The sequence below is a fragment of the Triturus cristatus genome, chromosome 4_1, assembly GCF_964204655.1.
Source record: "Triturus cristatus chromosome 4_1, aTriCri1.1, whole genome shotgun sequence".
NCBI lineage: Eukaryota > Metazoa > Chordata > Amphibia > Caudata > Salamandridae > Triturus > Triturus cristatus.
In genome coordinates, this window is record NC_140585.1 from 293,966,012 (window position 1) to 293,987,842 (window position 21,831).

At 45.7% G+C, this 21,831-nt stretch overlaps 6 non-coding genes across 6 annotated transcripts; all 6 read left to right on the plus strand.

The window, feature by feature from the left end:
* The first annotated feature begins 131 nt into the window (after window positions 1-131).
* LOC146854394 (signal recognition particle RNA) lies at window positions 132-431 on the plus strand. Its single transcript, XR_014959050.1, has one exon.
* Window positions 432-3,838: 3,407 nt separating this feature from the next.
* On the plus strand, window positions 3,839-4,138 carry LOC146854395 (signal recognition particle RNA). The gene has a single exon (XR_014981664.1).
* A 5,650-nt stretch (window positions 4,139-9,788) lies between these two features.
* Window positions 9,789-10,088, plus strand: LOC146854396 (signal recognition particle RNA). Its single transcript, XR_014981562.1, has one exon.
* A 3,406-nt stretch (window positions 10,089-13,494) lies between these two features.
* LOC146854397 (signal recognition particle RNA) lies at window positions 13,495-13,794 on the plus strand. The gene has a single exon (XR_014959255.1).
* Window positions 13,795-17,201: 3,407 nt separating this feature from the next.
* On the plus strand, window positions 17,202-17,501 carry LOC146854398 (signal recognition particle RNA). The gene has a single exon (XR_014959128.1).
* A 3,406-nt stretch (window positions 17,502-20,907) lies between these two features.
* LOC146854399 (signal recognition particle RNA) lies at window positions 20,908-21,207 on the plus strand. Its single transcript, XR_014981687.1, has one exon.
* The last annotated feature ends 624 nt before the right edge of the window (window positions 21,208-21,831 follow it).

Consider the following 21,831-nt stretch of genomic DNA (forward strand, 5'->3'; position numbering starts at 1 on the left):
TACTTTCTTTGAAGGATAGTGAAATTGATTTTCTTGAAACATGGTTGGGAAACCATCAATCCATTCCACCTTACTTTATCATTATCCTTACTTATGGAATGCATTTCATCATTAGGACAGCTGCAGTGTTTGCCGGGCAAGGTGGCGTGTGCCTGTTGTCCTAGTTACTTGGGAGGCAGAGGCTTGTGGATTGCTTGAGCTCAGGGGTTCTGGGCTGCACTCAGCTGTGTTGATCAGGTGTCCATGCTGCATTGGGCATCAATATGGTGTTCTAGAGGGAGCTCTAGAATTTCAGGTTGCGTAACGAGAGGTGCACCGACCCAGGCTGGAAACAGAGCAGGCCAAAGCTTCCATGCCCATTGGTAGCAGGACAGCACCTGTGAGCAGTACGTGTAAAACAGCCTGAGCAAAATAGTGAGACCTAGCCTCTCTTTTTTGACTCAAATGTGAAAGTTTTGATTTTTACAAGGTGTAATAAATTATTTTCCCAAAACCAAATCTTTGTTTTCCTTTTGATATTTTTCCAGGAAATATGATGAACATTTGAACTGGGCCACGCATTTCAGCATAGCAGACAATTCTCCAGAATTGAGACATATTGCAACAACAAGCTAGCAGGCGGAGAGGACTGAAAACTCAGTGCAACCTAGAATAAATGGCTGTGTGATTTTCAGCAAGGATGACTCAAATGCATTCTTCCTTTTAGAGCACCTGTAGGATTAAACTGATCTGTCAAGTACAAAAGCATCCTTCATAGAGCAACTTAGAAATGCGCTTGCTGGCCATTCTGCTGCATTTCTACGTCCAGCTCTAATTCATTTTTTGATTAGCCCTCATTCTTTTCATATGTGAATGAGAAGGAGAAATTACAGGGCCCTTCACTCTTTGAGCGAAACATGAAAAGACTGAGGGCTGTGCAACTCCCAAATGTTGGAGCCTCTGGCCTGTCGACCCTCGAACCTGCTCCTGCTCCAACCCGGCATCTCTTGTGGCCAGCAACCTCACAAACCCTGGAGGACCTGGCTACCTTTTGACTCTAAACTCCTGGGACTCCCATGAGTAGAGGCTCTACTCAAATCTACTTCTAATCCCTGGCAGCAGCCCGGAACCGCGAACCCTTCACACTCTGCACCCACCAAGCCTGGTCTGTGCCAGAGTGAACAAAGACCACAAGGACGACCCCACGGCGACTGGGACCCCGAGTCCGGCACCCAAGGACCTCCCTCGACACTCCTGAAGAAGCCTGCAGCCTCAGAACCAGGTGCCCCCCCAACCGCGATCAACAGAGGGTAAGATTTCCCGACACCAAAAGGTACCCCTGCACCCGGCGCTTCGCGGCCCCCTGTGCCCAATCCCGGGGTACCTACCTATCCTCCAACTACCCAACTTACCTCTCGAAGTGGTGGTGGCACCTGAAGAATCTTCGTACCCGAGCTTGCAGTCTTTTTCTAAACCAGAGATTTCCCATTCAAATCAATTGAGCGCCCGAATGCTCAAAAGCACCCTGCACCCAGCCGTCCCAGTGGCCCTGGCAGTGCAACCTCTACATCTATCTACTTCCCCACTTGCCCTGGATAAGTGACCAGGAGCCCAGCTCCCACAGCCACGTGGCCTGCTAGTCAGCAGCCACCAACCAAGGCCCCCCTACCTCTCATAGGATAACATTGGGCCTAACTCTCTCTGCACCCGGCCGCCCTTGTGCCGCTGAGGGTAAACCAACTGTACCTACCTGACCCTGGGAGACGCCTGAGTCTATGCCCAGAACCTTAACTCTGCCAGTCGAGTACTTACCTTTAAACCGATAACTCAATCTTCTCCATAGGGTAACATTGACTGGTTTTTCCTGAAATTTCTTCTAAGTGTGGAATTTTCAAAACTTAAAATATTCACCAAAAATCAGCCGAGTAACGAAAACGAAAATACTCACCTGCTATTAGGTGAGCTCCCAGTGCTGGATCTTGGTGCCCAGCACTGACTCTGAAAAATACTTACAACTGTACTTACCAGTAACCCAATTTTCTCCCATAGGAAATCATTGACTGTTTTTCTGTGAAATTTCTTCTAAGTGTCAATTTCTGCAAACTTTAAATATTCTTTAAAAATCGTATAATTTCTGAAAACGTAATTAATTACCTGTTTTGGATAAAGGTCCTAGTACTGAGTCTAGGCACCCAGTACTGGATTACAAAAGTAACGAGAACATACTATACCTGCAACTTGAATTTTCTGCCATAGGGAATCTTAGACTGTTTTCTATGAAATATTTTCTGTCAACTTTTAAAATAGCAAAATATTGTCTAAAAATCATCACAGTAATTAAGTCGACTTTTATCACTTGATTCCAAGTACTGACCCAGGACTGAATCTAGGATCCAGTCCTGGAAATCCAAATGTAATCCTAAAAGTAATCTGTTGCAAATAACTTGAAACTTCCATTGAGCTCAATGCATTATTGTGTTTAAAATGTTGTTGCCTATTGCAACCACTTGTAACTTTCTACAAAAGTCAATTGCATATTGCAAAAGTATTTATATAAAGCATCTCATTCTGAGAAAGTATATTTTAATACCTATTGTTGGTTCTAAAATAAAACAAGCATATATTTTTTGTAGATAAACCATTGGCCTAGAGTTCAGTTATTGAGTGTGTGAGACCATTTGCTGACTGAGTGTGTGCAACAAATGCTTTACACTGTCCTTTGATACTGCCTTACTGCTCGACCAAGCTACCACTTTAGAGAGTAAGGTTATATCTAACTTTAGCCTCTGCCAAACCTCTGGGGACTGTGGACTCTGTACACCCTGTACCTATTTGGGAACAGTATATACAGAGCCACTTTCTCACACTGCAGTTCTCCAATAAAGGTCTGTCAAGATCATTACTCAATCTACCTTGATTTGGCACAGTATAAAATAGGTCAAGAAGTCTCCTATGAAAAGATATGCAAATCTGTTCGAATCACTTTCCCTAGTCAGGGGACCCACTAGCTGGAAGGGGCAGGGAGGACCAAAATAGCTCATCGGTATAGAACACTGCATGAGCAGCTGATTTTGAGGTGGTAGAAGATAGAGTAATCCAACTGGACCTCAATAAACGGTTTCCTAATGTGCAATAGCCCCTGACCACCTCTGACGCAAAAGTGTAATCTCATACCTTTGCAGAATCAGGCATGCTTTCACCTGTTCAAGCTGAACTGACATTGGTCTTCTTGGCCAGCAGGAGTTCCTCTCTTGCAGCTGTTGAGGCTAGAGAACAGAATGACGTGTATTCATTCTTTATGGTAACTCTTCTAGCCCTCCCACTCCATACTACTTTAAAACTTCCGATGTTGCAGACGAGTTCCATCATTGTGACCCATGCTATTTTTCTCAATATTGGCTGGCTCGGCATAACAAGGGAAGCCTACAGGACAGCCTAAATTGTGCCGGCAAGCTTCTACAGGGAGTCACTGGCAGATAAAGAGAAACTCAGCCCTAACCTGGCTCTTCTCTCTCACACTCATTCTCCTTTCCCTTCTGTCCCTCTACCTGTCTCTCACTCTCTAAATACTAGTATTTATGTTGTATTCACTTCCCCGTCACAATCTTTCCGACCCTACTTCCTCTCTCCCTTCAATCAGTTCAACCCTCTTTTTTACTTTAGGAAACTCCACATCTTTTTTAAAGGCCCTTCCCATATTCACACTGCTTCTTGATAAGACATTTTTTTCCTTTCTTTGAAGGATAGTGAAATTGATTTTCTTGAAACATGGTTGGTAAACCATCAATTCATTCCACCTTACTTTATCATTATCCTTACTTATGGAATGCATTTCATCATTAGGACAGCTGCAGTGTTTGCTGGGCAAGGTAGCGTGTGCCTGTTGTCCTAGTTACTTGGGAGGCAGAGGCTTGTGGATTGCTTGAGCTCCGGGGTTCTGGGCTGCACTCAGCTGTGTTGATCAGGTGTCCATGCTGCATTGGGCATCAATATGGTGTTCTAGAGGGAGCTCTAGAATTTCAGGTTGTGTAACAAGAGATGCACTGACCCAGGCTGGAAACAGAGCAGGCCAAAGCTTCCATGCCCATTGGTAGCAGGACAGCACCTGTGAGCAGTACGTGTAAAACAGCCTGAGCAAAATAGTGAGACCTAGCCTCTCTTTTTTGACTCAAATGTGAAAGTTTTGATTTTTACAAGGTGTAATAAATTATTTTCCCAAAACCAAATCTTTGTTTTCCTTTTGATATTTTTCCAGGAAATATGATGAACATTTGAACTGGGCCACGCATTTCAGCATAGCAGACAATTCTCCAGAATTGAGACATATTGCAACAACAAGCTAGCAGGCGGAGAGGACTGAAAACTCAGTGCAACCTAGAATAAATGGCTGTGTGATTTTCAGCAAGGATGACTCAAATGCATTCTTCCTTTTAGAGCACCTGTAGGATTAAACTGATCTGTCAAGTACAAAAGCATCCTTCATAGAGCAACTTAGAAATGCGCTTGCTGGCCCTTCTGCTGCATTTCTACGTCCAGCTCTAATTCATTTTTTGATTAGCCCTCATTCTTTTCATATGTGAATGAGAAGGACAAATTACAGGGCCCTTCACTCTTTGAGCGAAACATGAAAAGACTGAGGGCTGTGCAACTCCCAAACGTTGGAGCCTCTGGCCTGTCGACCCTCGAACCTGCTCCTGCTCCAACCCGGCATCTCTTGTGGCCAGCAACCTCCAAACCCTGGAGGACCTGGCTACCTTTTGACTCTAAACCCCTGGGACTCCCATGAGTAGAGGCTCTACTCAAATCTACTTCTAATCCCTGGCAGCAGCCCGGAACCGCGAACCCTTCACACTCTGCACCCACCAAGCCTGGCCTGTGCCAGAGTGAACAAAGACCACAAGGACGACCTCACGGCGACTGTGACCCCGAGTCCGGCACCCAAGGACCTCCCTCGACACTCCTGAAGAAGCCTGCAGCCTCAGAACCAGGTGCCCCCCCAACCGCGATCAACAGAGGGTAAGATTTCCCGACACCAAAAGGTACCCCTGCACCCGGCGCTCCGCGGCCCCCTGTGCCCAATCCCGGGGTACCTACCTATCCTCCAACTACCCAACTTACCTCTCGAAGTGGTGGTGGCACCTGAAGAATCTTCGTCCCCGAGCTTGCAGTCTTTTTCTAAACCAGAGATTTCCCATTCAAATCAATTGAGCGCCCGAATGCTCAAAAGCACCCTGCACCCAGCCGTCCGAGTGGCCCTGGCAGTGCAACCTCTACATCTATCTACTTCCCCACTTGCCCTGGATAAGTGACCAGGAGCCCAGCTCCCACAGCCACGTGGCCTGCTAGTCAGCAGCCACCAACCAAGGCCCCCCTACCTCTCATAGGATAACATTGGGCCTAACTCTCTCTGCACCCGGCCGCCCTTGTGCCGCTGAGGGTGAACCAACTGTACCTACCTGACCCTGGGAGACCCCTGAGGCTATGCCCAGAACCTTAACTCTGCCAGTCGAGTACTTACCTTTAAACCGATAACTCAATCTTCTCCATAGGGTAACATTGACTGGTTTTTCCTGAAATTTCTTCCAAGTGTGGACTTTTCAAAACTTAAAATATTCACCAAAAATCAGCCGAGTAACGAAAACGAAAATACTCACCTGCTATTAGGTGAGCTCCCAGTGCTGGATCTTGGTGCCCAGCACTGACTCTGAAAAATACTTACAACTGTACTTACCAGTAACCCAATTTTCTCCCATAGGAAATCATTGACTGTTTTTCTGTGAAATTTCTTCTAAGTGTCAATTTCTGCAAACTTTAAATATTCTTTAAAAATCGTATAATTTCTGAAAACGTAATTACTTACCTGTTTTGGATAAAGGTCCCAGTACTGAGTCTAGGCACCCAGTACTGGATTACAAAAGTAACGAGAACATACTATACCTGCAACTTGAATTTTCTGCCATAGGGAATCTTAGACTGTTTTCTATGAAATATTTTCTGTCAACTTTTAAAATAGCAAAATATTGTCTAAAAATCATCACAGTAATTAAGTCGACTTTTATCACTTGATACCAAGTACTGACCCAGGACTGAATCTAGGATCCAGTCCTGGAAATCCAAAAGTAATCCTAAAAGTAATCTGTTGCAAATAACTTGAAACTTCCATTGAGCTCAATGCATTATTGTGTTTAAAATTTTGTTGCCTATTGCAACCACTTGTAACTTTCTACAAAAGTCAATTGCATATTGCAAAAGTATTTATATAAAGCATCTCATTCTGAGAAAGTATATTTTAATACCTATTGTTGGTTCTAAAATAAAACAAGCATATATTTTTTGTAGATAAACCATTGGCCTAGAGTTCAGTTATTGAGTGTGTGAGACCATTTGCTGACTGAGTGTGTGCAACAAATGGTTTACACTGTCCTCTGATACTGCCTTACTGCTCGACCAAGCTACCACTTTAGAGAGTAAGGTTATATCTAACTTTAGCCTCTGCCAAACCTCTGGGGACTGTAGACTCTGTACACCCTGTACCTATTTGGGAACAGTATATACAGAGCCACTTTCTCACACTGCAGTTCTCCAATATAGGTCTGTCAAGATCATTACTCAATCTACCTTGATTTGGCACAGTATAAAATAAGTCAAGAAGTCTCCTATGGAGGAGGAGCCAAGATGGCGACCGGGACGGCAGCGTAGACTCCCGGCTCCGTGAACCTCCGCATCCTGCACGGATATCCTGCACGAGATCCTCAGCCTGTGCTATTCGATTGTGTTTCTGAAGGAGAGTGGCACCCGATCGTGTGACTCCGGGGTTTCTGGCTGCGGTATCGCCGGAGAAAGGTGCATTTGAACTTTGCGGCCCGTGCAGCCCTGGAGCCAGGACCTCGAGTGGACGCCTTGGCCGGGTGGCAGTTCAACAACAGCGGCCTGTGGTGACTGGGTGGAGTCGGTCCACCGGAGCGGTGCCAAACTCGGCCTACATTTCGTCGTGGTCGTTCCTACTGTCAAGCGTAGCGGACCGAGTGCATGTCCGGGGGTGCAATTCTCGGATCCTCCGGTGATTGCCCCTGCCTTTGATGGTGAGCTGCCCGGACGCCGCCCGTATCTCGCCCTGATCCTTGCGGGCCGCTCCCGGATTTTCGCCGGAGCTGGTCCGTGGTGGGGACGGCTGTTGCCCGTGACCACGCAACGGATAACTTTTTGCCTGCCCCCGGAACCCTGTCTCTAGCGACGTGGACCTCGAGGCGCTTGTCCCTGGATCCCGGCCCCAATACGGGTCGAGCATACTTGGCGGCCATCTTGTTGCGATGCGGCCTACCACCCTGTCCACTGGGTCGCAGCAGGATTGGGAGTGTGTGACTTTTGGGAGTGTGGCGGAGCGATCGCAGAGAGCTGTGCTGGGGTACGGCGACCTCCTCGAGGCCCTTGGTGCTCTTCATTCCTCCTTGGTTCATGGCGTCGGGGTCTTGGGGAGTAGGCTCGACGGTGTGGCATCTGCGTTGGGACAGTGGCGGCCCGCCTGTCCTCAGGTACACAGGGACTTCCCACACTGCGCACAGGAGGACACTGTTGCGGCCACCCCTGAGATTAGCGCACAGCTGGACACTCCGGACAATATGCTACCGTGTGATCGGCTAGCTGAGGGTCTGATCTGTCCCGGAGGTATTGGACCTGAGTGGGAGGTGGTGGCCTCGTCCCGTACACAGCCTCCGGCGACCCGGGGACAATTCCAGCAACAATTGTCTACTTTGGCTGCTTCTGCCTTCCTGGACCTCGAGTGCAGTGCAGATCCTGGGGCAGCACTGGGAAGCCCGTCCCTCCATGATGCGGACTGTGTTGGTGCTCAGAGACTTCCACCCCACCTGTGTGCGTCGCTTCTCGGTCGTTTTTGGACACTCCTCTACCTTGGAACATCGGACATGGCGCTGGGTCGAGGGGTAGGCATGGGCAGAATTGCAAAGAGTGGTCAGGGATAAGGCTGATCCTTCAGGGGTGGTCATCTAGTGGACGGGCGGGCTCAGGGGTTGCGTGCTCTCATGGCATAGCTATTAGCATAATAGGTGCATAATGCTCCCCATCTTTCTTTGATACGATCGATTTTGTGCTGTTTATTGTTTACTTTGGGGAAAACTTACCGTGCGGGAGGGAGAAGCCGGGGGTATGTTTTGAAGGCCCTCCTCCAGTTTATTAACACTTTCTATACCCCCCCGTCTGGTGGGGTTCTTTACCTACTTCTTTTTCCCTATTCTTCTATATTTCGGGTCTGGTTCTAGGGCGACAGGCACACTGCTGGGGGGGGGGGCCGTACTCATCTGCAGAGGTGCAGGGTGGGGGGTTGGGGGAGGGGATTCTTTAGTCTTTCACCTCTTTTTCCATGGCCTCCTTTTTCCTCTCTGATTCCTCTTGTTTTTCTTTTTCTGGGATCAGCGTGATACACCTCTTTTGTTATGACTCGTTGCCGTTTCATGTGTGCCACAATTTCCGGGGTGTTCTCTGGGAGTTCGGGCGGGGGACTGCAGGCGCAACTGTTTATGATATTCTTCCCCATCCTGAATTTCCTGTGTCTGCGCCATTGATCCAATAGATTGCTGTTTATTGCTTACGTCTATTACTCTGCATACCTTTTATCGCTGTTGGGAAATTGTTCGGCACCTGATCCTTCTGTCTTGTTCCATTGTAAAATGAAAACCTTTTTTCTCCTGGTGTCCTACCTGCGCTGTTCACAGTATTAGTATGAAGATTCTGCTCCCCGAGATGCTGCCTGTGTTTACATTTGATCTTTGTTGCTCAGATTGCTTAGCGGCCGGCCCCGGGGGGTTGTAGGCCCATACTTGTTCTTGATTGACATGTCAATAAAGGTTTTTCAAAAAAAAAAAAAAAAAAAAAAAAGAAGTCTCCTATGAAAAGATATGCAAATCTGTTCGAATCACTTTCCCTAGTCAGGGGACCCACTAGCTGGAAGGGGCAGGGAGGACCAAAATAGCTCATCGGTATAGAACACTGCATGAGCAGCTGATTTTGAGGTGGTAGAAGATAGAGTAATCCAACTGGACCTCAATAAACGGTTTCCTAATGTGCAATAGCCCCTGACCACCTCTGACGCAAAAGTGTAATCTCATACCTTTGCAGAATCAGGCATGCTTTCACCTGTTCAAGCTGAACTGACATTGGTCTTCTTGGCCAGCAGGAGTTCCTCTCTTGCAGCTGTTGAGGCTAGAGAACAGAATGACGTGTATTCATTCTTTATGGTAACTCTTCTAGCCCTCCCACTCCATACTACTTTAAAACTTCCGATGTTGCAGACGAGTTCCATCATTGTGACCCATGCTATTTTTCTCAATATTGGCTGGCTCGGCATAACAAGGGAAGCCTACAGGACAGCCTAAATTGTGCCGGCAAGCTTCTACAGGGAGTCACTGGCAGATAAAGAGAAACTCAGCCCTAACCTGGCTCTTCTCTCTCACTCTCATTCTCCTTTCCCTTCTGTCCCTCTACCTGTCTCTCACTCTCTAAATACTAGTATTTATGTTGTATTCACTTCCCCGTCACAATCTTTCCGACCCTACTTCCTCTCTCCCTTCAATCAGTTCAACCCTCTTTTTTACTTTAGGAAACTCCACATCTTTTTTAAAGGCCCTTCCCATATTCACACTGCTTCTTGATAAGACATTTTTTTCCTTTCTTTGATGGATAGTGAAATTGATTTTCTTGAAACATGGTTGGTAAACCATCAATTCATTCCACCTTACTTTATCATTATCCTTACTTATGGAATGCATTTCATCATTAGGACAGCTGCAGTGTTTCCCGGGCAAGGTGGCGTGTGCCTGTTGTCCTAGTTACTTGGGAGGCAGAGGCTTGTGGATTGCTTGAGCTCAGGGTTTCTGGGCTGCACTCAGCTGTGTTGATCAGGTGTCCATGCTGCATTGGGCATCAATATGGTGTTCTAGAGGGAGCTCTAGAATTTCAGGTTGTGTAACGAGAGGTGCACCGACCCAGGCTGGAAACAGAGCAGGCCAAAGCTTCCATGCCCATTGGTAGCAGGACAGCACCTGTGAGCAGTACGTGTAAAACAGCCTGAGCAAAATAGTGAGACCTAGCCTCTCTTTTTTGACTCAAATGTGAAAGTTTTGATTTTTACAAGGTGTAATAAATTATTTTCCCAAAACCAAATCTTTGTTTTCCTTTTGATATTTTTCCAGGAAATATGATGAACATTTGAACTGGGCCACGCATTTCAGCATAGCAGACAATTCTCCAGAATTGAGACATATTGCAACAACAAGCTAGCAGGCGGAGAGGACTGAAAACTCAGTGCAACCTAGAATAAATGGCTGTGTGATTTTCAGCAAGGATGACTCAAATGCATTCTTCCTTTTAGAGCACCTGTAGGATTAAACTGATCTGTCAAGTACAAAAGCATCCTTCATAGAGCAACTTAGAAATGCGCTTGCTGGCCCTTCTGCTGCATTTCTACGTCCAGCTCTAATTCATTTTTTGATTAGCCCTCATTCTTTTCATATGTGAATGAGAAGGAGAAATTACAGGGCCCTTCACTCTTTGAGCGAAACATGAAAAGACTGAGGGCTGTGCAACTCCCAAACGTTGGAGCCTCTGGCCTGTCGACCCTCGAACCTGCTCCTGCTCCAACCCGGCATCTCTTGTGGCCAGCAACCTCACAAACCCTGGAGGACCTGGCTACCTTTTGACTCTAAACCCCTGGGACTCCCATGAGTAGAGGCTCTACTCAAATCTACTTCTAATCCCTGGCAGCAGCCCGGAACCGCGAACCCTTCACACTCTGCACCCACCAAGCCTGGCCTGTGCCAGAGTGAACAAAGACCACAAGGACGACCCCACGGCGACTGTGACCCCGAGTCCGGCACCCAAGGACCTCCCTCGACACTCCTGAAGAAGCCTGCAGCCTCAGAACCAGGTGCCCCCCCAACCGCGATCAACAGAGGGTAAGATTTCCCGACACCAAAAGGTACCCCTGCACCCGGCGCTCCGCGGCCCCCTGTGCCCAATCCCGGGGTACCTACCTATCCTCCAACTACCCAACTTACCTCTCGAAGTGGTGGTGGCACCTGAAGAATCTTCGTCCCCGAGCTTGCAGTCTTTTTCTAAACCAGAGATTTCCCATTCAAATCAATTGAGCGCCCGAATGCTCAAAAGCACCCTGCACCCAGCCGTCCGAGTGGCCCTGGCAGTGCAACCTCTACATCTATCTACTTCCCCACTTGCCCTGGATAAGTGACCAGGAGCCCAGCTCCCACAGCCACGTGGCCTGCTAGTCAGCAGCCACCAACCAAGGCCCCCCTACCTCTCATAGGATAACATTGGGCCTAACTCTCTCTGCACCCGGCCGCCCTTGTGCCGCTGAGGGTGAACCAACTGTACCTACCTGACCCTGGGAGACGCCTGAGTCTTTGCCCAGAACCTTAACTCTGCCAGTCGAGTACTTACCTTTAAACCGATAACTCAATCTTCTCCATAGGGTAACATTGACTGGTTTTCCTGAAATTTCTTCCAAGTGTGGACTTTTCAAAACTTAACATATTCACCAAAAATCAGCCGAGTAACGAAAACGAAAATACTCACCTGCTATTAGGTGAGCTCCCAGTGCTGGATCTTGGTGCCCAGCACTGACTCTGAAAAATACTTACAACTGTACTTACCAGTAACCTAATTTTCTCCCATAGGAAATCATTGACTGTTTTTCTGTGAAATTTCTTCTAAGTGTCAATTTCTGCAAACTTTAAATATTCTTTAAAAATCGTATAATTTCTGAAAACGTAATTACTTACCTGTTTTGGATAAAGGTCCCAGTACTGAGTCTAGGCACCCAGTACTGGATTACAAAAGTAACGAGAACATACTATACCTGCAACTTGAATTTTCTGCCATAGGGAATCTTAGACTGTTTTCTATGAAATATTTTCTGTCAACTTTTAAAATAGCAAAATATTGTCTAAAAATCATCACAGTAATTAAGTCGACTTTTATCACTTGATTCCAAGTACTGACCCAGGACTGAATCTAGGATCCAGTCCTGGAAATCCAAAAGTAATCCTAAAAGTAATCTGTTGCAAATAACTTGAAACTTCCATTGAGCTCAATGCATTATTGTGTTTAAAATGTTGTTGCCTATTGCAACCACTTGTAACTTTCTACAAAAGTCAATTGCATATTGCAAAAGTATTTATATAAAGCATCTCATTCTGAGAAAGTATATTTTAATACCTATTGTTGGTTCTAAAATAAAACAAGCATATATTTTTTGTAGATAAAACATTGGCCTAGAGTTCAGTTATTGAGTGTGTGAGACCATTTGCTGACTGAGTGTGTGCAACAAATGCTTTACACTGTCCTCTGATACTGCCTTACTGCTCGACCAAGCTACCACTTTAGAGAGTAAGGTTATATCTAACTTTAGCCTCTGCCAAACCTCTGGGGACTGTGGACTCTGTACACCCTGTACCTATTTGGGAACAGTATATACAGAGCCACTTTCTCACACTGCAGTTCTCCAATATAGGTCTGTCAAGATCATTACTCAATCTACCTTGATTTGGCACAGTATAAAATAGGTCAAGAAGTCTCCTATGAAAAGATATGCAAATCTGTTCGAATTACTTTCCCTAGTCAGGGGACCCACTAGCTGGAAGGGGCAGGGAGGACCAAAATAGCTCATCGGTATAGAACACTGCATGAGCAGCTGATTTTGAGGTGGTAGAAGATAGAGTAATCCAACTGGACCTCAATAAACGGTTTCCTAATGTGCAATAGCCCCTGACCACCTCTGACGCAAAAGTGTAATCTCATACCTTTGCAGAATCAGGCATGCTTTCACCTGTTCAAGCTGAACTGACATTGGTCTTCTTGGCCAGCAGGAGTTCCTCTCTTGCAGCTGTTGAGGCTAGAGAACAGAATGACGTGTATTCATTCTTTATGGTAACTCTTCTAGCCCTCCCACTCCATACTACTTTAAAACTTCCGATGTTGCAGACGAGTTCCATCATTGTGACCCATGCTATTTTTCTCAATATTGGCTGGCTCGGCATAACAAGGGAAGCCTACAGGACAGCCTAAATTGTGCCGGCAAGCTTCTACAGGGAGTCAATGGCAGATAAAGAGAAACTCAGCCCTAACCTGGCTCTTCTCTCTCACTCTCATTCTCCTTTCCCTTCTGTCCCTCTACCTGTCTCTCACTCTCTAAATACTAGTATTTATGTTGTATTCACTTCCCCGTCACAATCTTTCCGACCCTACTTCCTCTCTCCCTTCAATCAGTTCAACCCTCTTTTTTACTTTAGGAAACTCCACATCTTTTTTAAAGGCCCTTCCCATATTCACACTGCTTCTTGATAAGACATTTTTTTCCTTTCTTTGAAGGATAGTGAAATTGATTTTCTTGAAACATGGTTGGTAAACCATCAATTCATTCCACCTTACTTTATCATTATCCTTACTTATGGAATGCATTTCATCATTAGGACAGCTGCAGTGTTTGCCGGGCAAGGTGGCGTGTGCCTGTTGTCCTAGTTACTTGGGAGGCAGAGGCTTGTGGATTGCTTGAGCTCAGGGGTTCTGGGCTGCACTCAGCTGTGTTGATCAGGTGTCCATGCTGCATTGGGCATCAATATGGTGTTCTAGAGGGAGCTCTAGAATTTCATGTTGTGTAACGAGAGGTGCACCGACCCAGGCTGGAAACAGAGCAGGCCAAAGCTTCCATGCCCATTGGTAGCAGGACAGCACCTGTGAGCAGTACGTGTAAAACAGCCTGAGCAAAATAGTGAAACCTAGCCTCACTTTTTTGACTCAAATTTGAAAGTTTTGATTTTTACAAGGTGTAATAAATTATTTTCCCAAAACCAAATCTTTGTTTTCCTTTTGATATTTTTCCAGGAAATATGATGAACATTTGAACTGGGCCACGCATTTCAGCATAGCAGACAATTCTCCAGAATTGAGACATATTGCAACAACAAGCTAGCAGGCGGAGAGGACTGAAAACTCAGTGCAACCTAGAATAAATGGCTGTGTGATTTTAAGCAAGGATGACTCAAATGCATTCTTCCTTTTAGAGCACCTGTAGGATTAAACTGATCTGTCAAGTACAAAAGCATCCTTCATAGAGCAACTTAGAAATGCGCTTGCTGGCCCTTCTGCTGCATTTCTACGTCCAGCTCTAATTCATTTTTTGATTAGCCCTCATTCTTTTCATATGTGAATGAGAAGGAGAAATTACAGGGCCCTTCACTCTTTGAGCGAAACATGAAAAGACTGAGGGCTGTGCAACTCCCAAACGTTGGAGCCTCTGGCCTGTCGACCCTCGAACCTGCTCCTGCTCCAACCCGGCATCTCTTGTGGCCAGCAACATCACAAACCCTGGAGGACCTGGCTACCTTTTGACTCTAAACCCCTGGGACTCCCATGAGTAGAGGCTCTACTCAAATCTACTTCTAATCCCTGGCAGCAGCCCGGAACCGCGAACCCTTCACACTCTGCACCCACCAAGCCTGGCCTGTGCCAGAGTGAACAAAGACCACAAGGACGACCCCACGGCGACTGTGACCCCGAGTCCGGCACCCAAGGACCTCCCTCGACACTCCTGAAGAAGCCTGCAGCCTCAGAACCAGGTGCCCCCCCAACCGCGATCAACAGAGGGTAAGATTTCCCGACACCAAAAGGTACCCCTGCACCCGGCGCTCCGCGGCCCCCTGTGCCCAATCCCGGGGTACCTACCTATCCTCCAACTACCCAACTTACCTCTCGAAGTGGTGGTGGCACCTGAAGAATCTTCGTCCCCGAGCTTGCAGTCTTTTTCTAAACCAGAGATTTCCCATTCAAATCAATTAAGCGCCCGAATGCTCAAAAGCACCCTGCACCCAGCCGTCCGAGTGGCCCTGGCAGTGCAACCTCTACATCTATCTACTTCCCCACTTGCCCTGGATAAGTGACCAGGAGCCCAGCTCCCACAGCCACGTGGCCTGCTAGTCAGCAGCCATCAACCAAGGCCCCCCTACCTCTCATAGGATAACATTGGGCCTAACTCTCTCTGCACCCGGCCGCCCTTGTGCCGCTGAGGGTGAACCAACTGTACCTACCTGACCCTGGGAGACGCCTGAGTCTATGCCCAGAACCTTAACTCTGCCAGTCGAGTACTTACCTTTAAACCGATAACTCAATCTTCTCCATAGGGTAACATTGGCTGGTTTTTCCTGAAATTTCTTCCAAGTGTGGACTTTTCAAAACTTAAAATATTCACCAAAAATCAGCCGAGTAACGAAAACGAAAATACTCACCTGCTATTAGGTGAGCTCCCAGTGCTGGATCTTGGTGCCCAGCACTGACTCTGAAAAATACTTACAACTGTACTTACCAGTAACCCAATTTTCTCCCGTAGGAAATCATTGACTGTTTTTCTGTGAAATTTCTTCTAAGTGTCAATTTCTGCAAACTTTAAATATTCTTTAAAAATCGTATAATTTCTGAAAACGTAATTACTTACCTGTTTTGGATAAAGGTCCCAGTACTGAGTCTAGGCACCACGTACTGGATTACAAAAGTAACGAGAACATACTATACCTGCAACTTGAATTTTCTGCCATAGGGAATCTTAGACTGTTTTCTATGAAATATTTTCTGTCAACTTTTAAAATAGCAAAATATTGTCTAAAAATCATCACAGTAATTAAGTCGACTTTTATCACTTGAATCCAAGTACTGACCCAGGACTGAATCTAGGATCCAGTCCTGGAAATCCAAAAGTAATCCTAAAAGTAATCTGTTGCAAATAACTTGAAACTTCCATTGAGCTCAATGCATTATTGTGTTTAAAATGTTGTTGCCTATTGCAACCACTTGTAACTTTCTACAAAAGTCAATTGCATATTGCAAAAGTATTTATGTAAAGCATCTCATTCTGAGAAAGTATATTTTAATACCTATTGTTGGTTCTAAAATAAAACAAGCATATATTTTTTGTAGATAAACCATTGGCCTAGAGTTCAGTTATTGAGTGTGTGAGACCATTTGCTGACTGAGTGTGTGCAACAAATGCTTTACACTGTCCTCTGATACTGCCTTACTGCTCGACAAAGCTACCACTTTAGAGAGTAAGGTTATATCTAACTTTAACCTCTGCCAAACCTCTGGGGACTGTGGACTCTGTACACCCTGTACCTATTTGGGAACAGTATATACAGAGCCACTTTCTCACACTGCAGTTCTCCAATATAGGTCTGTCAAGATCATTACTCAATCTACCTTGATTTGGCACAGTATAAAATAAGTCAAGAAGTCTCCTATGAAAAGATATGCAAATCTGTTCGAATCACTTTCCCTAGTCAGGGGACCCACTAGCTGGAAGGGGCAGGGAGGACCAAAATAGCTCATCGGTATAGAACACTGCATGAGCAGCTGATTTTGAGGTGGTAGAAGATAGAGTAATCCAACTGGACCTCAATAAACGGTTTCCTAATGTGCAATAGCCCCTGACCACCTCTGACGCAAAAGTGTAATCTCATACCTTTGCAGAATCAGGCATGCTTTCACCTGTTCAAGCTGAACTGACATTGGTCTTCTTGGCCAGCAGGAGTTCCTCTCTTGCAGCTGTTGAGGCTAGAGAACAGAATGACGTGTATTCATTCTTTATGGTAACTCTTCTAGCCCTCCCACTCCATACTACTTTAAAACTTCCGATGTTGCAGACGAGTTCCATCATTGTGACCCATGCTATTTTTCTCAATATTGGCTGGCTCGGCATAACAAGGGATGCTTACAGGACAGCCTAAATTGTGCCGGCAAGCTTCTACAGGGAGTCACTGGCAGATAAAGAGAAACTCAGCCCTAACCTGGCTCTTCTCTCTCACTCTCACTCTCCTTTCCCTTCTGTCCCTCTACCTGTCTCTCACTCTCTAAATACTAGTATTTATGTTGTATTCACTTCCCCATCACAATCTTTCCGACCCTACTTCCTCTCTCCCTTCAATCAGTTCAACCCTCTTTTTTACTTTAGGAAACTCCACATCTTTTTTAAAGGCCTTTCCCATATTCACACTGCTTCTTGATAAGACATTTTTTTCCTTTCTTTGAAGGATAGTGAAATTGATTTTCTTGAAACATGGTTTGTAAACCATCAATTCATTCCACCTTACTTTATCATTATCATTACTTATGGAATGCATTTCATCATTAGGACAGCTGCAGTTTTTGCCGGGCAAGGTGGCGTGTGCCTGTTGTCCTAGTTACTTGGGAGGCAGAGGCTTGTGGATTGCTTGAGCTCAGGGGTTCTGGGCTGCACTCAGCTGTGTTGATCAGGTGTCCATGCTGCATTGGGCATCAATATGGTGTTTTAGAGGGAGCTCTAGAATTTCAGGTTGTGTAACGAGAGGTGCACCGACCCAGGCTGGAAACAGAGCAGGCCAAAGCTTCCATGCCCATTGGTAGCAGGACAGCACCTGTGAGCAGTATGTGTAAAACAGCCTGAGCAAAATAGTGAGACCTAGCCTCTCTTTTTTGACTCAAATGTGAAAGTTTTGATTTTTACAAGGTGTAATAAATTATTTTCCCAAAACCAAATCTTTGTTTTCCTTTTGATATTTTTCCAGGAAATATGATGAACATTTGAACTGGGCCACGCATTTCAGCATAGCAGACAATTCTCCAGAATTGAGACATATTGCAACAACAAGCTAGCAGGCGGAGAGGACTGAAAACTCAGTGCAACCTAGAATAAATGGCTGTGTGATTTTCAGCAAGGATGACTCAAATGCATTCTTCCTTTTAGAGCACCTATAGGATTAAACTGATCTGTCAAGTACAAAAGCATCCTTCATAGAGCAACTTAGAAATGCGCTTGCTGGCCCTTCTGCTGCATTTCTACGTCCAGCTCTAATTCATTTTTTGATTAGCCCTCATTCTTTTCATATGTGAATGAGAAGGAGAAATTACAGGGCCCTTCACTCTTTGAGCGAAACATGAAAAGACTGAGGGCTGTGCAACTCCCAAACGTTGGAGCCTCTGGCCTGTCGACCCTCGAACCTGCTCCTGCTCCAACCCGGCATCTCTTGTGGCCAGCAACCTCACAAACCCTGGAGGACCTGGCTACCTTTTGACTCTAAACCCCTGGGACTCCCATGAGTAGAGGCTCTACTCAAATCTACTTCTAATCCCTGGCAGCAGCCCGGAACCGCGAACCCTTCACAGTCTGCACCCACCAAGCCTGGCCTGTGCCAGAGTGAACAAAGACCACAAGGACGACCCCACGGCGACTGTGACCCCGAGTCCGGCACCCAAGGACCTCCTTCGACACTCCTGAAGAAGCCTGCAGCCTCAGAACCAGGTGCCCCCCCAACCGCGATCAACAGAGGGTAAGATTCCCGACACCAAAAGGTACTCCTGCACCCGGCGCTCCGCGGCCCCCTGTGCCCAATCCCGGGGTACCTACCTACCCTCCAACTACCCAACTTACCTCTCGAAGTGGTGGTGGCACCTGAAGAATCTTCGTCCCCGAGCTTGCAGTCTTTTTCTAAACCAGAGATTTCCCATTCAAATCAATTGAGCGCCCGAATGCTCAAAAGCACCCTGCACCCAGCCGTCCGAGTGGCCCTGGCAGTGCAACCTCTACATCTATCTACTTCCCCACTTGCCCTGGATAAGTGACCAGGAGCCCAGCTCCCACAGCCACGTGGCCTGCTAGTCAGCAGCCACCAACCAAGGCCCCCCTACCTCTCATAGGATAACATTGGGCCTAACTCTCTCTGCACCCGGCCGCCCTTGTGCCGCTGAGGGTGAACCAACTGTACCTACCTGACCCTGGGAGACGCCTGAGTCTATGCCCAGAACCTTAACTCTGCCAGTCGAGTACTTACCTTTAAACCGATAACTCAATCTTCTCCATAGGGTAACATTGGCTGGTTTTTCCTGAAATTTCTTCCAAGTGTGGACTTTTCAAAACTTAAAATATTCACCAAAAATCAGCCGAGTAACGAAAACGAAAATACTCACCTGCTATTAGGTGAGCTCCCAGTGCTGGATCTTGGTGCCCAGCACTGACTCTGAAAAATACTTACAACTGTACTTACCAGTAACCCAATTTTCTCCCATAGGAAATCATTGACTGTTTTTCTGTGAAATTTCTTCTAAGTGTCAATTTCTGCAAACTTTAAATATTCTTTAAAAATCGTATAATTTCTGAAAACGTAATTACTTACCTGTTTTGGATAAAGGTCCCAGTACTGAGTCTAGGCACCCAGTACTGGATTACAAAAGTAACGAGAACATACTATACCTGCAACTTGAATTTTCTGCCATAGGGAATCTTAGAGTGTTTTCTATGAAATATTTTCTGTCAACTTTTAAAATAGCAAAATATTGTCTAAAAATCATCACAGTAATTAAGTCGACTTTTATCACTTGATTCCAAGTACTGACCCAGGACTGAATCTAGGATCCAGTCCTGGAAATCCAAAAGTAATCCTAAAAGTAATCTGTTGCAAATAACTTGAAACTTCCATTGAGCTCAATGCATTATTGTGTTTAAAATGTTGTTGCCTATTGCAACCACTTGTAACTTTCTACAAAAGTCAATTGCATATTGCAAAAGTATTTATATAAAGCATCTCATTCTGAGAAAGTATATTTTAATACCTATTGTTGGTTCTAAAATACAACAAGCATATATTTTTTGTAGATAAATCATTGGCCTAGAGTTCAGTTATTGAGTGTGTGAGACCATTTGCTGACTGAGTGTGTGCAACAAATGCTTTACACTGTCCTCTGATACTGCCTTACTGCTCGACCAAGCTACCACTTTAGAGAGTAAGGTTATATCTAACTTTAGCCTCTGCCAAACCTCTGGGGACTGTGGACTCTGCACACCCTGTACCTATTTGGGAACAGTATATACAGAGCCACTTTCTCACACTGCAGTTCTCCAATATAGGTCTGTCAAGATCATTATTCAATCTACCTTGATTTGGCACAGTATAAAATAAGTCAAGAAGTCTCCTATGAAAAGATATGCAAATCTGTTCGAATCACTTTCCCTAGTCAGGGGACCCACTAGCTGGAAGGGGCAGGGAGGACCAAAATAGCTCATCGGTATAGAACACTGCATGAGCAGCTGATTTTGAGGTGGTAGAAGATAGAGTAATCCAACTGCACCTCAATAAACGGTTTCCTAATGTGCAATAGCCCCTGACCACCTCTGACGCAAAAGTGTAATCTCATACCTTTGCAGAATCAGGCATGCTTTCACCTGTTCAAGCTGAACTGACATTGGTCTTCTTGGCCAGCAGGAGTTCCTCTCTTGCAGCTGTTGAGGCTAGAGAACAGAATGACGTGTATTCATTCTTTATGGTAACTCTTCTAGCCCTCCCACTCCATACTACTTTAAAACTTCAGATGTTGCAGACGAGTTCCATCATTGTGACCCATGCTATTTTTCTCAATATTGGCTGGCTCGGCATAACAAGGGATGCCTACAGGACAGCCTAAATTGTGCCGGCAAGCTTCTACAGGGAGTCACTGGCAGATAAAGAGAAACTCAGCCCTAACCTGGCTCTTCTCTCTCACTCTCACTCTCCTTTCCCTTCTGTCCCTCTACCTGTCTCTCACTCTCTAAATACTAGTATTTATGTTGTATTCACTTCCCCGTCACAATCTTTCCGACCCTACTTCCTCTCTCCCTTCAATCAGTTCAACCCTCTTTTTTGCTTTAGGAAACTCCACATCTTTTTTAAAGGCCCTTCCCATATTCACACTGCTTCTTGATAAGACATTTTTTTCCTTTCTTTGAAGGATAGTGAAATTGATTTTCTTGAAACATGGTTGGTAAACCATCAATTCATTCCACCTTACTTTATCATTATCCTTACTTATGGAATGCATTTCATCATTAGGACAGCTGCAGTGTTTGCCGGGCAAGGTGGCGTGTGCCTGTTGTCCTAGTTACTTGGGAGGCAGAGGTTTGTGGATTGCTTGAGCTCAGGGGTTCTGGGCTGCACTCAGCTGTGTTGATCAGGTGTCCATGCTGCATTGGGCATCAATATGGTGTTCTAGAGGGAGCTCTAGAATTTCAGGTTGTGTAACGAGAGGTGCACCAACCCAGGCTGGAAACAGAACAGGCCAAAGCTTCCATGCCCATTGGTAGCAGGACAGCACCTGTGAGCAGTACGTGTATAACAGCCTGAGCAAAATAGTGAAACCTAGCCTCTGTTTTTTGACTCAAATGTGAAAGTTTTGATTTTTACAAGGTGTAATAAATTATTTTCCCAAAACCAAATCTTTGTTTTCCTTTTGATATTTTTCCAGGAAATATGATGAACATTTGAACTGGGCCACGCATTTCAGCATAGCAGACATTGAGACATATTGCAACAACAAGCTAGCAGGTGGAGAGGACTGAAAACTCAGTGCAACCTAGAATAAATGGCTGTGTGCTTTTCAGCAAGGATGACTCAAATGCATTCTTCCTTTTAGAGCACCTGTAGGATTAAACTGATCTGTCAAGTACAAAAGCATCCTTCATAGAGCAACTTAGAAATGCGCTTGCTGGCCCTTCTGCTGCATTTCTACGTCCAGCTCTAATTCATTTTTTGATTAGCCCTCATTCTTTTCATATGTGAATGAGAAGGAGAAATTACAGGGCCCTTCACTCTTTGAGCGAAACATGAAAAGACTGAGGGCTGTGCAACTCCCAAACGTTGGAGCCTCTGGCCTGTCGACCCTCGAACCTGCTCCTGCTTCAACCCGGCATCTCTTGTGGCCAGCAACCTCACAAACCCTGGAGGACCTGGCTACCTTTTGACTCTAAACCCCTGGGACTCCCATGAGTAGAGG